The 22,380-nt window shown below is 40.9% G+C and overlaps 1 protein-coding gene across 12 annotated transcripts in view; it reads left to right on the forward strand.

Annotated features, from left to right (window-relative positions):
- The window catches only part of MAST4 (microtubule associated serine/threonine kinase family member 4), a 576,679-nt gene that overhangs the window by 62,032 nt on the left and 492,267 nt on the right, over positions 1-22,380 (forward strand). The gene's annotated exons all lie outside the window — the stretch shown is intronic.

The raw sequence follows: 22,380 nt of genomic DNA on the forward strand, positions 1-22,380 counted from the left end.
AAGTGGAATTGTCAAGGCAACAACTAGCATATAGTTTTTCAAGGAAAACACTTGACTGAGGAAAGAATAACCAGTATTGTTAAAATGAATTTGCAGAAAAGCAGCATTTTGTAAAATAAGCATTATGAGCTTGCAGGGTGTGGTGGGAAAAAAGCCTAGTCTTTGAGTTCGAGCACTGCCTAATGGTTCCTTCATTAGTGACATTTGCATGCATCCTGGGGCCAGACATTGTACTCTGGTTTAGGAATGCAGTAACAAATACATTTAGCTGGCAGAATGGCTCACACTTGTAATCCCAGCAGATTAGGAGGCCAAGGTGGGAGGATCACTTTAGCCTAGGAGTTGCAGACTAGGCTGGGCAACATAGTGAGACCTAGTCTCTACAGAAAATTAAAGAATTAGCTGGGCATGGTGTTGCACACCTGTAGTCCCAGCTACTTGAGAGGCAGAGGCAGGAGGATTGCTTGAGCCCAGGAGTTCAAGGCTGCAGTGAGCTATGATTGTACCACTGCACTCCAGCCTGAGCGACAGAGCAAGACTCTGTTAAAAAAATAAATAATTAAAAATTCTCACAACAGCTTGCAAGGTAGGTGGGGAAACTACCTTGCAAGTAGCCTGGATGCCATTGATGGCATGTTGATGGTGGCAGGAGGCAGACAAGTTCCTGGGTGGGAAGGGGTGGGTCCCTGTTAAAACCCTTCCTTCAAGCCGGGAGCAGCCTGAAGCCTGGGGACTGGGCTGCTAGTTCTGGGGGAAGTCCACAGCCTGGAGTGAGAACTTCCCTGATGGCTATTCAGCCAGTCAGATGATGGGAAATATAGCTTCCTTGTTTGATAGATGGGAAGTAGCAGGACTGGGACTTGAATGTGGTTCATCTGATTTCGAATCTGTTTTCACTGATGTATCGCATGGCCATATGTATCCATCTCAACTGGATGCTGTAGCCAATGAGACAATGGATTTGTAAACACATGTTAAAGTGTTTTTAATCTAAAAGCTGGCCTTAATATCCAGAGTTTTAAAAGATTTGTAGGCCAAATGGTGAGCTAAGCAACCCTGCATTTTCCTTTAAAGATTCTGTTACAAGTCAGTTTAGCTTTATGTAGACCCTATAAGTCATAACTTAAATTCTGATGCATTTTTTGTCATCACGTATTCATTGAATCATTCCATTTGTCATTTGGCCAACATTGATCGGTATTGTTCCATGTCTTTCATAGACTCTAGAGATGCAAAGATGAAGAAAGCATAGTCTTCACAAGCAGCTTACAGCCAAACAAGAGATCCATAAATAAATAATGATAATGCTGTGCAGCGCATGTGCCAGCAGAGGTGTGAATAACGTACTGAGGGGATGACCTCACAAAGAGAACGAGACATTTGTTCTGGGTGTCTTAGGATGAGTAGGAGTTTGCTGGGTGGGAAAGTGGAAGAGTGGCACATGAAAGTGCTACATGCGTGGCCGGGCGTGGTGGCTCATGCCTGTAATCCCAGCACTTTGGGAGGCCGAGGTGGGGGGATCACCTGAGGTCAGGAGTTTGAGACCAGCCTGACCAACATGGAGAAACCCCATCTCTACTAAAAATACAAAATTAGCTGGGCATGGTGCATGCCTGTAATCCCAGCTACTCAGGAGGCTGAGGCACGAGAATCGCTGGAACCTGGGTAGCGGAGGTTGCAGTCAGCTGAGATCGCGACATAGCACTCCAGCCTGGGCAACAAGAGTGAAACTCCGTCTCAAAATAAAAGAAAGTGGCATATGCTTGTGAAGACATTGAGATGTGGCTCACTGCTAAACATTATCCACAGATGGGTATTTAGCCTCTTTCTTCTTCAAAACCAGAGGATATGGGATTATAAAAGTCAAGTCTCACATCATCTCCAACCTGACCATAACCAGGACTTACTTAGAGAACATCTGTAAGTATTTAGTGAAACTTCACTCCATGTTGTCTGCAGTATCTTGAAATTTGTGGTAAATACAATAAAGCTGGTATGACTTGCCTGACCACGGTCTAGGAAACATTGTCTTCATTTGCAAGTCTGTAGTTTTTGTAAGCCTCGGGAAGGATATTAATTTGGGGGATTAAACTATTTTTTTGATGGTAGCAAATATTTTAGAAACATTATATACAAATAATTATCTTGCTAATTACTAAAATAAAAGTAATATAATTAAATTCTGTAATTCAGACTTGTCAGTAATGGTGATTGGATTTCCCAACTCCTGTGTGCATTTCTAAAGTTAATTTCATTTAATAAAAGAATATGTCTTCTTGAAAGCTTAATTTCTCTTAGCACCAGACTATTGCAGTCAGACTTTCAATATTACTGCTTTGCTAAAATGTGAAAAATCATATGTTAGCATGTAGCATTTTTTTTTTTTTATTGCAGTAAATATGCTGAGTTAATAAGTTTTGGGAGAGTAGTATTTCCTCTGATCCTCTAGTCATCCCTAATGTATATCAGCCAGGATTAGATTCAGTGGCAAGAAATGCAACGTGAACATAGTGGCTTTACCCTAATAGAGGTTCTCTGTATTCTCATTGAAGGAAGCATGAGGTGGGCAGTCCGCAGCTGGTACAGTGATTCCGATGTTCCTTTGGGAAATCCAGACCCTTCTCTCCTGACATTCACTCATCCTTGGCATGTGCGTGTTCCCTCTTGGACTTCAGATGATTGCTCCAGTTCTAGTAATTGCATCTGCCTTCCATGCGGGGTGAAGGGGGAAGGGAAAAGACATGCTCCCGCTGTCTGCTTGGCTAGAAGCCCCTCTGGCCACTGTTTAAATTCCTGTCACTGGCCAGGACTGTTTTGTGGCTACTCATAGTTACAAAGGAGTCCAGGGAATGTAGATTTATGTTTTTTCCTTTAGTTTTTTGCCAGGCAAGTTGCTCTTCTGAAATAACTCTGAACTCGGCTAATGAGAAAGAAAAGGAGGATATTTGGTGACTGCCTATAGTATTTGTTGCACTACCCGCCCCATCTAAGGGTTTTCAGATCTGCCTGTTCAGAGCCTAGGTCTTTCATGCATTTACCACATCACCTTTGGAGATGGCATTAATATTTCATCTGGCAAGAGAAAGACCAAAAAAGAAAACTCAAAGCCAAAGTGGACACCTGTATTTGCCCTTCATAAGTTAGGAAATGAAATGTGCTACAAAAAAGAATTTAATATTTTTAACCAAAGGTTACACTCTGAAATATTTAGCAGTGATTGAATTCCAAGAACTGTGGTCAATTTTATTAATAGGTCCACCTAAGTTTTTGTTTTGAAAGAAACAGTGGGATGTCATAATATTCTCTGTTATAAGCTAATATACTTTTTGGATGCTAACCAAACCAAAAGAGAGTCATGCATTATAGGTGATACTTCTTTGGTGGTGATAATCAAAACAAGTAGGTTTGCCCTATACTGTGCCCAGTATTCAGTGTACTAGTTAATCCTTTTTTTTTTTTTTTTTTTTTTTTTTTTTTTTAAATGAGCACTTAGCCACTATTCTAGGCTCTGGGGATATAGCAGTGAAGAAAACAGACATTTCTGCCTTCATAGACCTTGAAATATAGACTGTTGAGTGGATTCTATATTATCTGATCATTGGGGCTATTTAAAAAAAACACGCAACACTCTTTGGACTATTCTTACTGCCCTTCCATTTTGCTTTCCTGTCTTTCAGAGTTTTGTTGGCTATATGTGAGACATACTGGTTAATTAAGTTATAGTCTTCCATTTCAGAGAGGCAATCAAAAGTTTCGAGAGAAAGACTTGTCTTTAGAGTCTGTCAAATCATTTCATTTTAAGCTCTTCATTTCACATTTCCGTCATGTAAAGTATCTTAATTACAGAATCTTTTTTATTTTCTAATTAAATATTGTAATACAGTTAAGGAGTTTAGTTATGTAGACACTTCATAATATGCTTAAGAACACTTAGTATTCTGAACTTCGAGCAATCCACAAACAGTTTGTTTTAAAGATAAAGGGGCAGTAGTATTTTAAAAGCTATAGTTTAGTAATTAGAGTGGGAAGCATGCCGGGTGCCTTTTATTGTTTCCATCTGTTTAAAGATAGTGAAAATAAGAAATTGAAAAAAAAAATCTTCCAGGAGACTATAGATTATTAGCCACACAATATTCCCTTCTTTTTTTTTTTTTTTTTTGTTTTTGTTTTTGAGACAGAGTCTCTGTTGCCCAGGCTGGAGTGCAGTGGCTCAGTCTTGGCTCACTGCAACCTCAGCCTCCCAGGTTCAAGTGATTCTTCTGCCTCAACCTCCCAAGTAGCTAGGATTACAGGTGCCCACCATCACACCCAGCTAATTTTTGTATTTCTAGTAGAGACAGGGTTTTACCATGTTGGTCAGGCTAGTCTCGAACTCCTGACCTCAGGTGATCCACCCGCCTTGGCTTCCCACAGTGCTGGGAGCCACCGTGCCTGACCTCTTTGGTAATTGTGGTCTTTGCTTGCTGGGCCCTCAGGATTGTGTATTTGTGCTTATGCTGTATGCCACCCACCTCAGTGCATGTATGTATACATGGATTGTTTTAGTATCCTAATCACAAACTCCTTTTTAGGAATGGTCTTCTTTGTGACACATTTATTTTTTAGGAGTGGTCTTCATCTGTTACTGATTTCTTAGCAGTGAACAAAACAGACAAAATTCCTGCCTTCATGGAGTTTCAAATGTAAAAAGGAGACAATTAAACTTAATTTAAAAAATTGATGTGAAATGGAGAAAAATAAAGCAGGTTAAGGGAGATAGGGAGTGATGAGAAGAGTTGCTGTCTTTTACTGGTCAGTTATGGGAAGTATCCTTGAGACGACAGCATTTGAATAAAGAGCTGGAGGAAGTGAGGGGTGATTCACATGGATGTCAGGGGAAAGGGTGTTCAAGGCAGAGGCAGCAGAAGGTGCATAGCCCTGAAAGGGGCATGTCTGACTTCTGACTTGTTCAAAGAACAGCAGTGGAAGCCACTGTGGCTGGAATAGAGTGGGCAAGGGACATTATCAGAGCAATAATGGGACCGATTCTATAGGACCTGTGGGCCATTGTAAGAACTTTGCTTTTTATACTGGTTAAGAAGAAAAGTCAGTGGAAGGTTTTGAGCAAAGGAATGAAAGACATTTCTTGAGTCTTAAAACAAAGATCACTCTGGCTACCATGTTGAGGATCGATTGTGGGAGGCCAAGGTGGAAGGAGGAGACCACCTGGAGTTACTGCAGTGATACCCAGGAGTGGGGATGGTGTTTGAGCCAGGGTGGTGGTGGTGGAGGTGGTGAGAAGTAACCACAGTTGCATCCCATATGCATTTTGAAGATGAATTCAAAGATTCACTGATGGACTGGATGTGTAGGGTGTAAGAAAGAGAGGAGGTAACAAGAGTTTCTGGTATGAGAATAGAATTGGCATTTACTGAGCTGTGGAAGATTGCTAGAAGAGAAGGTGCTGAAAATCAGGAGTTTGAGGCTGGGAGCGGTGGCTCATGCCTGTAATCCCAGCCCTTTGGGAGGCCAAGGCAGGTGAATCACCTGAGGTCAGGAGTTCAAGACCAGACTGGCCAACATGGTGAAACCCCATCTCTAATAAAAATACAAAATTAGCCGGACGTGGTGACGGGTGATCCCAACTATTTGTGAGGCTGAGGTAGGACAATCGCTTGAACCCGGTAGACAGAGGTTGCAGTGAGCTGAGATGGCATCACTGCATTCCAGCCCAGGCAACAATAGCGAAACTCCATTTCAAAAAAGAAAAGAAAGAAAGAAAATAGAAAATCAGGAGTTTGATTTTGGCGATATTAACTTTGATGATGGGCTTACAAGACAGCCAAGTGTAGATATCTAGTAGGCAGAGGGATCTAAGAATCTGAAGTTAAGGGAAAAGGGCTGGAAATAGTACTTTGGGAATTATTAGCATAAAGAAGTTATTTAAAGCTACAAGACTGGATGAGGCCATGAACTTGTAGTATAAATAGAGAAGAACAAGGAGAGGATAAGACTTGCTCAAAACCCAAGAGAAGAAAAAACCCAGAATAGAAACATACAATGCAGAAAATGGGCACAGATTTTAAAATAAACTATCAGTATGTTCAAGGAATTAAGAGGTGAGACTGTGAATTTTGATAGGAGAACTGGAAATTTAAAAACAAATGGAAACATTACAACCAGAAAGTGAAATAATCAAAATAAAGAACTTAATGGAAGATTAGACTCACCTGAAAAGAGAGTTAACTGGAAGGCAAGTCAGATGGACAACTTCAGACTGAAGCACAGATAAGAGCTGAAGAGGTATGTGCAATGTGGGTGGAAGTTCTGACATACATGTCAGTGGAGTCTGGAAGAAGAGGAAAGGTGGAATAGAACAGAGCACTATTAGAAGAGGTAGTGGGTGAGAATTCCTCAAAGCCACTTGAAGAGGAATGGGAGGAGAACTTGATATAGTGCATATAGAGAATATTTTTGAAGAGTTTTGTGTGAAAGGGAGAAATGAGGTAATAGCTATTGGGACGTGGGGACAAGCAAGTCTTTGGTTGTTTGTTTCTTTTTAGGTATTAGAGCATGCTTATATGCTGATAGGAACGATCCAGGAGGGAGACCAGTGGAACGGGAGAGAGTGGGGACAGTTGCCTGTCATCTGCTATGTCTTTTAACGGGTAACAATGGCTGGGATCCAATGGCAAGAACAAGACGAACATTTCTTCATGACCATCTCCAAATCCCTATTTGCCTTTAAATTAAATAATTAATGAAGAAAGTAGATCTGCTGTAAGAATACTGTTTCTTAGAAAGCAAAGAAGTATTTTAAATGGTGTAATTCTTACTGTCTTTTATTTGCTCTAGTTTTAATAACATATTTAATAGCAACATTTCTCTCATGCCCTCACTCTGGTGATCACCTAACCCCCAACCCCTACAGATTTCTTCAGTATGGAGGCACTTAGGACATCTCGGGATGTCTTTAGTGGTAGTATTTGAAATACAGAGTCATTGTTAAGACGGGCAACTGGGGAGACTGATTGCTGAGGTTTGAATCACATTTTCTTACTTATTAGGTGTGGAATTTTGGGCAGTTTATGTCATCCTTCTGAACCTCAGTTTCTTCAATGGTAAAATGTGATGGGATGGTATATTAGTATCTATTCTATGAGGTTATTGTGAGTATTGAACAAGATAATAAGTATATGTTCCTATAGCAGTGCCTAGCACATAGAAAATAGTCCATACATGCTTCTTGCAGCAATCTCTGGTTCTGGAAAAACCTGTTGGAAGTAGAAGGGTAGCTCTCACATTGGGTGTACATTAGAGCCCCACTGGGGCTTTTCAAAAATACCAGTACATGGGTACTCCCCTTTGAAATTCTAGTTTAATTGGTTTAGGTCAGATCCGAACACTTCAGTTTTTCTGATTTGCAACCAGGGTTGCAGTGGTCCAGGAAGGTTATTCATTTAGTTATTCAGTATATTCCTGCCCCCAAGAATATTTGTATTAGTCTTATATTTGCCAAGACCACGTTTACAAAGGTACTTTTGATTGAGCCTTTAAACCTTGGCTCATATTTTTATTCTGGATGACTTGGAAATGTCTGTGATGGTAATGATGTTTTCAGACCCCTCTCTGATGGTAATGATGTTTATACCTCCAGACTTCCAGTCAGCTAGAAGTGTACCGTTCTTGCTTCCCATGTGATATCTGGTCATCTGTATTCTGCTGTATGATTCTCTTTCATGGAACTTGTAGTCTAATAAAAATTGCACAAATCACACCAAATGAATTGTGTGGTATGCCCCAAATAAAATGGAGTATTCATTGTTGCACATTTGCTTTTTTCATTTGACTTAAAATATACAGCCTTTGGGACAGTTGTTATCACATTAACTCTACTATGGCAAGGAAAGCTAATTTAGTAGAGAAATTGACTGGAGTGTCTCATCTAATAGAAATAAGCATGAAACCACTTTGGTGTCTCTTCTTTTCAAGGACTGCTGTTTTTCCATAAAATTTATAAGCCCACAGTTTGATACTGAAGCCCCTATAATTCATGTGGCTGTGACTTTATCATTTTAAATGTTAATTTCCTATAAATTAATAGTCCTGAGAAATGTGAGGCCATTTAAAAATCACAGCTTGCAAATGAAATTTTGGAATAAACTTTTGGCATAGCTAGCAAAGGGGCCAGGTGAGTAAACAGATGCTTATAATGAAGTGTCGCCAATGCTAGAGTAAGAATAAGGGTTGGTTTGTGTGCAACCAGGTAGCAGGGCAGTCACTGGGGCTTGACTGGCAGTCTGCCAGAAAGAGGCAGCGTCTGTAGTGAGAGCTGCAGGATGAGGAGGCACAGCCAGATGCAAGGGGAAGGAAAGAGGTGAACATCATGCTTTGGGCTACGGGGAAGAGCATATGGGGGTCAGAAAACTGTGTGGTCAAAGGAAAGTTTGACCATACCCATGTGTGCCTGTCTTGCATAATTATTAATAGCCCCTTTTTACTTAGGAAAATGAACTGCTTTAGACCATGAGTTATGTATCTAGTCTCCCTACCCATGGTTGAAATTGAAACTTGTACAAAGGAATGCTACAAGAAAACGTATGGGCATTTGATTCGTTAGTTGCTCTTCTTTCAGATGGCCCCTCATTCACACCCAGCTAATTACTCCATTTAGAAATAGTACGTTGTACTTAATACACTACTGTACTATAACTGCCAGTATCTTCTTCCTCTGGGAGAAACCTTCTTTATCTTGTTTTTCTTTTTCATGAGATTCAGTCGTATTTTAGGATATGTGATGATGTTTTCTGCTTATTATATTTCTCTCATCTTTTTGTGTGGCCAGAACTAGGTCCCCAAATGCTGCTGGCAGAATTATTGAACGCAGTGATATCCAGTTAACAACCCCAGAGTCGCAGTTTATCGCCAATTCTCACCTAGTTAATTCTCTGTCCTTGTTGATGCTGAGTTCCTACTCCACCACTTATGGTCACTGAATTTTAATCTGTTCTTCATTTTACTGCAGACAGACTGATATCTTAGGAACACTACCTATTTGCTTAATACCTTAGTCTATGGAATGGGACTGCCGCTACTAATAGCATCTCTAACAAATTATCATTGATTTCTTTTTGTTCTTCAGCAAGTGGTGAAGAAATCTGGTATTCAACTTGTCAAAATGCAATCCGTTTTCATGTATTCATCGTAAATTACAAATGTTAAGGGCCAGGTCCAGTATTTATCTATAGTGAGCCTAGCTTTTAAAAGAATTGCATTTTGAAGTTTGCCTTATTTATTGAATCATTTCCTATTCACTATATGGTAAGGAAAATCTTCCATTTGAATTTAAATGAGGAAGTAATTCCATGGGATCAGTGAGCTGGTGCACAGCTTTGTACCAAATGCCAGATCACTCAGAGTACAATCAAAGCTGTGCTAATTTGGAACAGTTTTATTTTATGATAACAACTGGAAATGTAAAGAAAGAATTAAGAGTTATACTTTCTATCTTTGGCTTAATATGCTGTAGTTAGATGTCAGTACCTATGGTCAGGAGGCCTAATATAGGGAACTCTAATTTCGGAGTGGATTTTATACAGAATTTTTTATCCTGAGAGTCTTGTTTACAGGCTTTCTGAGTGTTAGTATCTCCTCTGCTTAATTACTTGCTTTGACTTTTAGTCTCCTTGCTTGTAGCAGATACGTAAGATGTTTGAAACTTAATCTGCAGGCTTTTTACTGACTTTATAGAAAGGGTTTGAAAAATCACTTTTCTGCCTCGGTTGGTAATTTGTATCCATTTAAGAAGGGAGTCTGGAGTGGGTTGTGGAGAGATGCTGAATCGGGGGTATGTTAGAGGGAACTAAGCAGATTTGCCACCTGTCCTAGTTAGATTTCCCCAAGAGGAAGACGACTCTTCTCTGTAAAATGGGGACAACAATAGTACCAACCCCACAAGGTGATTGTGAGGTCTAAGTGTTAATTCATGTAAAGTGCTTAGAATAGTGCCTGGGACATAGTAAGTGCTGGAATGTTAATTGTTGGTTTGGTATAATTTTGTTTAAGAGAATTAAAGAGAATCTTCAGGACATCAGACTTTCTCAAGAGAACTGTCCATGTTTGTGAAATATGATTTGCTTAGTATTCAGAGGTAGTAGGAGGAAGCCGGAGGTGGGAGGAAACCTGGCTTTGACCGAACTTGATCGACAGCTCGTGGTTGCTGAGAGGCTAGCAACAGTGGGACGTAGCAGATCTGCTTTGGCACAGTGGAAGGATCCAGCGCGGGAGGATCTGAAAACTACCCTAGACTCGCAGAGGCAAACAAGTACCCAGGAAGTATCCAGCTCTAAAAAATTTTTAGAGCTCTAAAAATAAGGAGCTTACTGGATATCGCGAGACTGCAGCATCATTAGTACATGTTCCTTTTTCTAAATCTCAGTCTAGTGCCTGTATAAGAATTCAGTTAGAGGAAAACTGTAGAATCAGCATGAGAATTTCCTTCTCCTCCAGCATCTACCACATCTCAGGCTTAGCTTTCAGGGAAGCTGGTCTTAAAGAGATAGAAGGGTGATCTTCTCAACCTCTAGGTGGATGTGCTCTGGGGCAGGGATGCTGCTAGAAAACTCACAATCTCGAAATGTGCCATGGCTTCTACAGAGTGGGCGCTCCTGGTAGAGAAGGGGGTGTACCCTATGCGTATTTATTTAAAATGAGAAGAGATCAGTGGGTGTAGTGAAAAGTACCAGTTTCCACACAGCTCCTTTTCTTTGCGACACTGCATGGGTAAAACACATCTGAGGCTATTTGAGGATGGTTGCTGTGGGAGGAAGCAGGTGAGGATCACATACAAAGGACTGTAGAGTGTTGCAGCCCAGTGGAGATTCTCCCTCCTGGGCTCAGCAGCAGTGGGAGAGGCAGGGAGCAGATACCAGGAAGGCAGGGTAGAGCTAAGGCTGCCTGGCGTTGGGCTGGGAAGTTGGACAGGTGAGGAGGGTCTGAACTTGAAGCTGCTGGCTAAAGAAGGTGTTTGAAGTGCTGCTGTCAGTGCCTGCACTGGAGAAAAGGAAATTGTTGAGGGCCTGGAGAGCTTGCAAGAGCCAAGGGGCACTGTTTCTGGAATGAGAGAGCGAGAAGTACAGTGGGGGTTTGGGCTGGGTTACTACTGGGTGTCGGCATTTGAAAGGTGACATTTGAGGTAAGCCTTGAATAAAGAATAGGTTTGCCAGGAAGAAAGGGGACAAAGGCCAAGTCTGAGGACAAAGCTTATCTCCTTAGTGTGAAGCTGAATGTCTGTCTGGCGTTCAGGTAGTAGGAAGAAATGACAAGAGGTGAGCCTGGGAAGTCAGATGACTGCTGGGACGTGCAGGGTTTTCTAATGCCTTGCTCAAATTTGTTTGTTTACACTGCAGAATTAGGGTGAGTTCCAGTGAAGGTGTGGCAATTAACCTTTTGCACTGCCTGGTTATAATTTTTGTGAGACTGTTATGGAAAGTGACAGTCCTGTGCATCTTCATCTTATTCAAAGGAAGCATAGGAGCAAATACGCCAAGGTCAAATATAAATGGCTCTTGGAGTTACTGTGATTTTTGGATTAGTCGTAGCTCTTGCAGACTCTTCTCCAGTGGTACAAATAACCACTCCTTAGTTGTGTATGTGTCTCAGTTTTAAGAAACATATAATTAAAATATTTTAATTTTTAATACAATCATACTAATTTGCAATACTTTACCAACTTCTAACCATTGATTTACTTTTCTCTTAGGTGAATTGATTCCTTCCAGAGTTTATTACAAATCAGGATTGTGGAAGCCATTTAATTATGTTACTTGGTGAACACAAACTGTATTATATTTTGGATAAAATATACCACTTGACATGAAAGTTTTGGCTGGGGAATTTCTCAGAAAAACGTTTTAATTGAAGGCATAAAGAAAAATATTAAGCAAGAAATTTTCTTTTCCTTGAGGATGCCTGGCAGTGTATCTCAGTAGAACTATTTTGCACTGACCTCCCTATAAGAACAAACACAGAATGGGTTCCCAAGAAGATGAAGGGCTATGATTAGGCAGTCATCTAGAAAAAGTAAGCACGATTTTTTTTTTTTTTTTTTTTTTGCCCTTTTGTAACTCAAAAGGTGAGATAAGGACATTACTTGAAAGTTTTCGAACAAACTAAAAACGTTACTCACATATTATAGCTTGCTTGGGACAATCTCTATTTACACTTACCTCAGCATAATTATTAATAGCACCCTTTCGCTCTGAAGTGTCCCGATGTGGAAAGATAAATCATTTTGTCACTTTACCCATCCATAGGCCTACCTCCTTGACACATCCATTTTTGCACTGATGTTGTATTTTAATCTTTTACCATTGCATTAGTTTTTTCTTATATAGTTGCTGTGATAGTGTGTGTGCCGTTTCATAGTCTTTTTCATTTAATCTGTTATAAGCATTTTCTACTTTGCTGCACAGTTTTTGTATTTTTCTAAATTGCTGCTGTGTCAGTTAAAAATGCATTTAGGTAAAACCCAACTGATAGTATCTTAACCAATAAGAAGTTTGTCTATTTCTATTTTACTTGGCAAGAGCTGGTGCAGTTGCTCTAGGACGTTACCAAGGAAGGAGACCTCATCTTCCCATTCTTTCATTCTTTGGGGCCTGTCTTTTATCCTCCTGCTGTGTTTCCAGCATCACATTTGTGTTCCAGTGTGAAGAGGGTACAAGAGTGAAGGGTAAAAGGGAACCTGCCAGCTAAGTCTGTCCCTTGGCAGAAATCTTTCCCTAAGACCTATCTGGCAACTTCTCTGAATGTTTTCTTGGTTGGAACTGACTCCTGTGTTTACCTTAAGCTGCAATAGTATCTGGGAAAATTTCCAATTCTGCACTGGAGGATGACCAGGAAGAAGGGGCTGTTAATAGCTTTTTGGTAGCCAGTCCACAGAGTCTGCCACAGCCATAAAATATGGTTTTGCCTTAATGTGGGAATATGGTTTTGGAGAGAGTAATTTTCCTTCAAGAGTTAACCGCTGCCTTACCACTACAAAACTCTGTAACAGCCGTGACTGAGCAAGAGTGATGAGAGGTTAATGTAAGCTCTTTCAAGTGAGGTGCAGTGATCTTACACAAAGTCCAAGTTAATTTTTTTTCCTAATATAATTCTGAAAATAAAACCAACTAATTCACCCACTCTTTAAAGAGTGTGTGTTTCATTATCCTAGATTGTGGTGAGCCCGACCAACTTTAGAAGATCATTAAAAATGTGAAAAAAAAAGCTGTTTAATTTTTAAAAGCATCTTGTAATATCAGTGTCTTACATTGGCAAACTATAATTTCTCCCATTTTTAGCTCAGTTAGAAACTCACCAATGATGAGCATGAATATTTTAACTTGTTCAAATCCTTCTAAGTGTCTTAATTTTGTTTGATTTAAACATGCAGTGTATTTTATTTAATATCTGTTGCTGCTGTGAATCCAAACCATATTCAGTAAATTTTGGATACAAATAATGAAATACAATTGATTTAGACAGAGACATATGTGGGTTTTAGCTTACCATGTTTACCCAGATCCTGTGTGCATATGTGCATAACTCCTTGCCCCGAAGAAAAACTGCCCCTATCTATTGACACGTGGGAAACATCATCTTTTCGTCAGTTAAAAGCTTTATTAAGTGAAATGTCCTTCCCTTTTCCCTGCCTCTCCTTTTATCCCATAGTCAATTTTTATTCTCTCCCATCCCCCACAGGCAATCATTTTAATGTACATCTTTTTATTTCAGTGAGTGACTGCACAACCAGTATTGTTTCATTTGAATGTATTTTTGTCTTCCATCTTACATTGCTTATATTATTTGCATTTCAAAAAAGTATATATCCCCAAGGATTTTGGAAGAAATCAGGAGAGAGAAAGGATATGTAGTATCTTAAATTACACATTACGTAAATCACCGTGTTTCTCAGGCCCCTTTTTTATTGGCCTGTGTGCATACAGTTCCTGTCTCTTTCTGCCACCTGGGATGCATTCTCCGCAGTTTACTCACCACTTTCTCATTGATGGGTTGCTTTTAACTTCTGGCCACCACGAAGGGTGCTCCAGTGAACATTTCTGTCCTTGTTGGCTTCTGGACCCGAGTGAGGAATTCCATGGGATTTATACCCAGGGGCAGGGCTGTTGAGTCGTAGAATAATTACATACAGTACATCATTTTATAATACTTAATGCCTGATCTCTCTAGTGGCCTATCAGGTACGTATCCCCCAGCCCTTACATGAGGGGTCCTCTGTCCCCCACATCCCTTGGTATCTTTAGCTTCCAGATATCTGCTGATCTGATTGGTGTAAAGTAGTAACGTTTTGTTTTAATTAGCTTTTCTCTAATTACCACTGTTTGAGCATGCCATCAAGTGCATATTATTTTGTGTGTGTGTGAGTGTTTTTCTCTTCAGTACATTGCCTTTCATATCCTTTGGCCATTTTTTTTTTTAACTGGAGTTATTTTTTGTTGATCTGTAGGGGTTTCTTGGGTATTGTAGAATTTAATCTTTTGTCAGTTTTATACATTTAAATTATCTGCTTACACTTTCTCAGCTGTTTATTAACTTTGTTCATAGTAGTCTTCTTTAGATAGAAATTCTAAATTTTAGTGTTATTATGGTCATCATTTTTGTGTGTGTGGTTTTTTTTTGCAGATTCCTAGCCAATTACCTGTCTCCTTTCTTCTTTTGTTGTTAGATGTTCTAAAAGTATTTATCATATCTTAATTTTGAAGAAACATGATTTTTACTTAGCATCTTATGAAGTTACCATCCCTTTCTGAAACTTAAATTGCTATATATTTATCTATTGGGACTACAATATGCTAGATTTTTTTGTTTTTGTTTTGAGACAGAGTCTTGCTCTGTCACCCAGGCTGGAGTGCAGTGGCACCATCTCAGCTCACTGCAACTTCCACCTCCTGAGTAGCTGGGATTACAGGCGTGCACCGCCACACCCCGCTAATTTTTTATATTTTTAATAGAGACGGGGTTTCACCATGTTGATCAGGCTGGTCTCAAACCTGACCTCTGCCTGCCTCAGCCTCCCAGAGTGCTGGGATTATAGGCATGAGCCACTGCACCCTGCCTAGGCTAGAATTTTTTTTTTTTTTTTTTTTTTGAAAGATCTCTAGATGGAGTAGCTAAAACTTAATAGAAATGGAAAGCTTTAATTTCCTTCATGGCTTTTGAGCCTTCATCTTTCTTTAGCATAACAAACTGGTCATCTATATGAAACTATACCTTGTATTTTTATGTTAGTTAAAAATTTAAAAACAGCATTATATAATGTAAGGCTCTTAGGATTACGTAAAGTCTGAAAAAGTGATGAGTTGGAAAAGTCTATTCAACTTTGTTTCTCCAGAAGAGAACTTAGATACATAATGCGAAAGTTAAAACTTGACAAGAATATGGCTAATCATTGGGTCATACAACCTGATATTCCCTTAAAAATAGGAATGGTTATACTGCCTCGGAATTTTGAGAATATAAACTTAGGAAGGATGACTTGGGAATTAAATGCTTTATTGACCTATGCTGAAATGAAGTGTGATGACTAAGTTTTTTGGGGAGGAAAAAGGTAGTAAGGCATGAGACAGTAACTGTCTTTCTTTTAAATATATCCAGAGGCCAACCACCTGCTGTTTGCTGTAAGAAAGTTTCTGGACCGTTGTGGGCAAAGACCACTTAGCTCTTCAAAGAAAAAAGCACAGGGATACAAGACTACGACTTGGAGTTCTGGATCCATTACGAAGGAAAAATACTAAATTTCTTGTTTGTTTTGTATTCTTGTTAAAGAGACTGATAAGATGGTTGGAAACGGTGGAAACAAGCCTTGGTAAGAGGGATTAGAAACAAAAGACAAGTGAAAAGATTAGACAGATAGCCCCTTTCAGTCTATATAAGTTCAGAGCCTCTCTTTTGGATGAATTGCATCCCAGTGTCCTGAGAAAACCTGTAGATGGAATTGCTGAGCTTACAGCTGAAAGAATTCTGAATTCTTTCAGAATTCCTGGGGAGTGAGAACAGTGCCAGAAGCGGAGATAGTGTCTTCTCGTTTTCAAAAGGGGTAAGGGTGGATTCTGCTGTGTTGCTATGGACCCCGGGCAGAATTCTAGAGTGATTAATCAATAGATCTGTGGCTGTTGTCAGAGTCCTTGGTTGCAAATGACAGAAACCAAATCTGAATAACTTAAGTACAAATGAATATTTTTAGAAGCATATTGGATATCTTGATGGAAAAACTAGAGAGCCAGTCTCAGAAAATGGCAGGCACCAGGAGAGGCCAGGCAGCTAAGAACACAGCCAGCCTGTGCTGAGGGAATGGAGGCATTAGAAGGCTGCCACAGTGCCCCTGTTATAGGACGGTCGCTGCTGCCTGCTGGACTCTTGACTCTGCCTGCCATATGCATTCTGAACTGCCTTCGCCTTCTGTGCCGTGCACTTCAAACGCGGTCCTACACAGGCACACCTATTTGCTGAGCCTGGGTAAATTGTCTGTGCTCTAGCTGCCTGTGTTCTGTGAGACTATACATGTATTTAGCTTCCTTTTTACCTTACTTAGTAGAAGGTGGAGTTCCCTCATCCCCATTAGTTCTCTCTCATTGGCAGAACCCTCAAACATAGGAAGGGTGTTCAGAAACTACATCCAAAAGGAATGGCAAACCTTCACTGCAGTAGTCCAGAAGAAGGGAAAGAGATTGCCACCGGAAACCAGTGTGGTTAATGATGAGCCATTCATATCAGATGAAATTCATCCTTTTTGATAGGATTTCTCAGGAAATGGTTGTGCTGAATTTTAGAAAGGCCTTTCCTGAACTCCCCCACAAGTCTCATGTCTCAAGTCTCATGTACAAGTCATAACTGATTGAGCATCTGAATCCAAAGACTGTTGGGTAATGTGAGTGATGCCTGGAGGCATCTCCAGGGAGTGATCCTGGGCTCCTTGATGGTTTGGCCAAGAACATCAGGGGGAGGCTCATCAAATCCGCTTTTGAAGTTAAGCTGGAAGGGCTAGGGAGTGCATTGACGAAGAGAATTAGGATCCAAAAAGATCCCTGTGAGCTGGAACAAAGAGCCGAATCTAACGGAATGAAATTTAATGGGGAATAAATATTACATCTTGTTCTGATGTTCAGGAAACCAGCTGCGTCTACGTGATGAATAAAGAAGGAGCCACTTTACAGCATCACATGTGAAAATGCCTTTAACATTTTAGTTGAATGGAAGTATATGAGTCAAAAGTTTGACGTCTTTTTAAAAACAAAAATCTCTAGTAGGAATCACGTGCATCCATCACAAGGTAGAGATTTGCCTTATTTATGTGGCTTAGGTGACACATGAAATCTTCATTGATTTTTGGACACACTCAAGAATGCTTGTTTGGGCAGAGAGTGACCAAATGCAAGTGGATATAAAAGTTTGGCATGTGCAGGGCCATTAAAACAGTGAGTTGTTACCCTTGAGACCTGGGAGACAGGTTAGCTATCTACAAATACAGGCAAGTGTCTGGAAGGAAGCACATGTGGTGTGACCATGGAGGGGAAGAGTTAAACCAGTGCATGTCAGTTGCAAAGAGGGAGGTTTACAATACTATGCCCTGACTGTGCCTTGATGGAAAGTAGTAACTTGCACGTCACTTGTGACCACTACTTGTGGCCAACTATGCTCTTGGGGGATATTAAAATATTTCATGAGCGTATTTGCCCATGTTACTTTCACAGGTCTTAAGTCTCCCTGAATGTTGAACTTCCCCAAGACTCTTTTCCTCACGAGGCTATTGAAAATTTTAATATCTGCATGGGGTTAGTGAAAGACTCAGAATAACTTTCAAACCTGGGAATACGAATTCATCATAAAGCTGGAAGAGAAAGTCTTAATAGAGAGCAACATGAGACAGTAAATATTTGATTTGAAAAGATGGGATCATAAACCAATCAGCGGAGCACTTGCTGAAAATGAAGTTTTTTCTTAATTGGCGCCAGGCTGCCATAACACAAGTGGCCGCTCTTTAGGAGCTTGTAGTTTTCACATTAAAGGCATTTTATTTTAAACGTATTTTCAGCCTAAGATGTCAGTATGTAGAATTGCCTGGCTGATCAAGGAAATTCTAAAGGTAATTGCTATGGGAGTTTAACGTGCTAGAGACCTAGAGAAGTCTCTTTCATGCTTTAAAAGATGTAAACAAGTTGCAAAATAATGGTTCTGTCAAGAAAATCACACATTGATTCATCATCCAGTATTGGGAGTTGGGCTAAAGGGTTTATAAAATATCTCCTTTTTGAAGGTCATCTGGTGGAGTGGTGGCTTTAGGACTTTGTAGATTTGTAGCCTGCGTGATCACCTTTCTCAATGGACATTTACTGAGTGCATCCTGCAACCATTATTGCAACAGAGGAAAATCTTGGCACAAATACCCAGAATGGAAGTTAAAAGTTTTAAAAGTGGTATTTTCAAGGTTTTTGGCCTTTACAGTGCAAACAAGTACATGTATCTTCTCTAGCAATAGTATTTATTGACAGAGATTAGCATAAAAGTAGTTAGCTTGCAGCAGATTTGGAAATTATAGCCTTGTAAAGGATCCCCAAGTTACAACAGCAATCACCAGAAACTGCATTGTAAAAGTCTGTGCTGGTGTCTGGACTAATTTTATTCCTTTGGCATTTCTCCTCCCTGTTCTCTAACCTCTCTTTTAGTTTATTGTTCTGGAATAATGAAAAACTGTCTGAGGGCAAACACTGCCAGATATCCATTTTGCATTTGCTCAAAGTTTACGTGTTTGTTCATTTATTCAAAATTTGGTCAGTAACATTTATTGGGTGCCTACTGAGTGTCAGGGTACTAGTGGTGATTTTAAAAAATCACTCTCTCCTGCAGCTCTGAGACTAGTAAGAGAGATAGAAAAGGAGATCTCCTGTGTTGTGTCTGCTATGCAAAGGGAGCTTGGGATGCCCAGAGCAGAGGTGTGTGTCTGAGGAAGTGTTCCCAAAGAAGTGATGTTTAAACCATGTCTGGAAAACTGGGTAGAAATGGGCCAGGCATACTTACGGCAGGGTGACTCCAGTAGCGAGACTAGAATAGCATCTGCAGAGGTTTGGAGGAGGAGGAGGTGGTGGGCCTGGAGATGGATTTGGAAAGCGTGAACTTTAGGGCAGGGCTCTTGCGATATAGTTCTCTACCAGAATCACCCGATGAACTTGTTGAAAATGCAGATTCCTGTATCCAATCCCTCTCCCTCCCCTTGAGATCGGTTTTTCTGGAAGTGGGACCGGGCATATCTGATTGTGAAGTCAGGCAGAGTTTGAGAACCTTCTATGGGAATTGGAAGCATTGAAGAATCTAAAGCTTTAAGTGCCATGGTCAGGTGAGATTTTTAGGAAGATTTTTCTAATGTAATTTGCTGCAACATGGATGAACCTGGAGGACGTTATGTTAACTGAAATAAGCCAGGCACAGAAAGACACATACTGCATGATTTCACTTACTTGTGGTATCTAAAATAGTTGAACTCATAGAAGCAGAGAGTAGAATGGTGGCTGTTTGGGACTGGTGGGGGTGTGTACAGGGGGAATGGGGAGAAGTTGGTCAAAGGGTACAAAGTTAGGATGGATAAGTTCCGAAGATCTATTGTACCACAGTGACTATAGTTAACAATCATACTTAAAAATTGCTAAGTAGATCCTAAATGTTCTTATCACAAAAAAATGACAAGTGTGTGAGGCAAGTATGTTCATTAGCTTGAGTTAAGCATTTCACAAGGTGTATACATATCAACGATAATTTTTTTTTTTTTTTTTGAGATGGAGTCTTGTTCTGTTGCCAGGCTGGACTGCAGTGACATGATCTCGGCTCCCTGCAACTTCTGCCTCCCGGGTCAAGTGATTCTCCTGCCTCAACCTGTTGAGTAGCTGGGACTACAGGTGTGCGCCACCACACCCAGCTAATTTTTGTATTTTTAGTAGAGATAGGGTTTCACCATGTTGGGCAGGATGGTCTCAATTTCTTGACCTTGTGATCTGCCCGCCTTGGCCTCCCAAAGTGCTGGATTACAGGTGTGAACCACTGTGCCCAGCCCCCATTTTTTTTTTTTTTTTGAGACGGAGCCTCACTCTGTCGCCCAGGCTGGAGTGCAATAATGGCATGATCTCTGCCCACTGCAACCTCCGCCTCCTGGGTTTAAGCAATTCTGCCTCAGCCACCCAAGTAACTGGGATTACAGACGTGCACCACCATATCCTGGTCATTTTTGTAGTTTTAGTAGAGACAGGGTTTTGCCATGTTGGCCAGGCTGGTCTCAAACTCCTGACCTCAGGTGATCCGCCTGCCTCGGTCTCCTGAAGTGCCGGGATTACAGGTGTGAGCTACTGCACGTAGTCTCAACTACAATTTTTATTTGTCAATTATATCTTAATAAAGCTGGGGAGGGGGATGGTAAGAAAAGATTGCTCTGACATGAAGTCAGGTGAAAATGATGTGAGCCCGGAAGCAGAGGGGATATTGAGATAGTTCACAGGAGAGGTAAGGGCAGGGATTAAAGCTCTAGTAGGGTTTGGTGAGGAAAGCAACAAATCTAAATCATGTGGAAGATAGAATTGGCCAGATTTAGTGGTCAATTGCATGTGGTTGAGTGGGGACAACTCAGTTTCTGGTAGAAATCAAAGACACCTTATGCTCAGAGAGACCTCGGGAGCACTGTTGTGGGAGCTGCCCTGGTGGCAGGTGTAGGCTCGGAGCCACTTGGGTGTCAGCGTATTTTGCCCTCTTTCATTTCCTAACTGGGAAAAAAAGATGGTATGTATATAAACTCCTCTGAAGAGGAGACCTGGTGAGATTTTTCTCTTCTTTATTTGCATACTCTTACTTCTCTTGCTTCCCCACTAAATATCAGTGTATTTGGCAATTCTGAAGTGAACGTGTTGCATGGAAATCACCCATAGTTACACCATTCCAATGATTCTGAAGAGGTGGAAGCTGTAGGCTTCTCGGTGGGGGTGTGGGGTTGCAGGCTCTCCAGCTGGGGAGGCACTTACCTCTGTATTCTGAGCATATACACTTTGCATATGTCCTTCACAGCAGGCACTCAGCCTGCCACACGCACAACTATTATTTGGCTGTAACCGGGCTGATGGTGGAATTCATCATCCTTCGAAACCCATATTCTGAATTACTGAGCTCAGTGTACAGTTTTTTCTTTATGTTACAGTCAATATTACTTGTATTATTTTTCTATTACACATAGACTTACAAACTCTCTGCATGTAAATTGGCTCCTTCCATCCCCTTTGGGTAAAGACTGACCATGAGCAGCTTGAAGAAAAAAGGAGAGCCTTCTATCCTTAGCAGAGAACCCAGTTTTATTTGTTTGAATTGGGCCTCTGGCCTAAGTTTGAAAAGATGCACTTAAATTGGAGGTGAGCTGGGGAAAGGCTGAGAATACACTTTGTTCTGAACTGGGGTCCCTCTTAATTTACTAGTTCCTGGCTCCTTTCATACTGGAAGGATGTGCTAAATTGAGGCAGAGTTCTGTTGACTTTCTTTTTTAGAGGATTCACTGGTTTGTAATCTAATTTATTTGGTTGTCTTAGAAGAAAATAAGGGAAGAGCCACGCAGCAGTTGCTAACCCTGTATCTGTGCTGTCATTCATTGTCTTTCCTGACTCCCTTTGTCCTCCAGGGTACTTCCTAACCTCATTGACAGTCCCCTCCGCGTCTGCCGCCGGTGCCCCTCCTCCCTTAGTAATTAAAGAGGGAATGAGAATGTCAATTCAACTTCTCACTGAGGGCTGGCGCTAACCACAGATCTTATTTTAGGGCAAGGCCTTTCCCCTCTAGCTTCTTTAAATCCCCTATTAATTCAGATGCTTTATTTACTGGACAAACAAGCTGTGATTTCACAGAGAACAGTGAACAGGGGCTATACTTCTGGGGGAGAGAAAAATAAAGCTCTTTGTGCTGTTCTGCTCATGCTGAAGCATGGGAGAGGTTTTCCCCATTCTTTGTGGTGTCACCCCCCGAAAACGGCAAACCCGAGGGAGAAAGAGTAAAGAGTGCAGCAATGTCCTGGTGGTTTTGATAAAAGTTCTTTTTATGGGCAAGATCTTTCAGGAGCCTCTTCCAGAGGAGGAGTCACCTTGACCTGGAGCAAGCACACCTGAAGACATGCCACTTGGTCTGAATGCCCAAGGGCTTGGGCCTCCCTGCCACCTAGGCTGGTTGTTGACACTCTTCTGGGCACAGTCATCTGACCGCCCAGTCATGGTGGCGCATGCCTTTGGCCACAAGGGGGACGAAGGCAGAGTATGATTCCACTCCAGAAGGTATTAACAATGTGATGCCACTCCCAAATCCAGAAGGTGTTAACAGTGTGAT

The sequence above is a fragment of the Macaca fascicularis genome, chromosome 6, assembly GCF_037993035.2.
Source record: "Macaca fascicularis isolate 582-1 chromosome 6, T2T-MFA8v1.1".
NCBI lineage: Eukaryota > Metazoa > Chordata > Mammalia > Primates > Cercopithecidae > Macaca > Macaca fascicularis.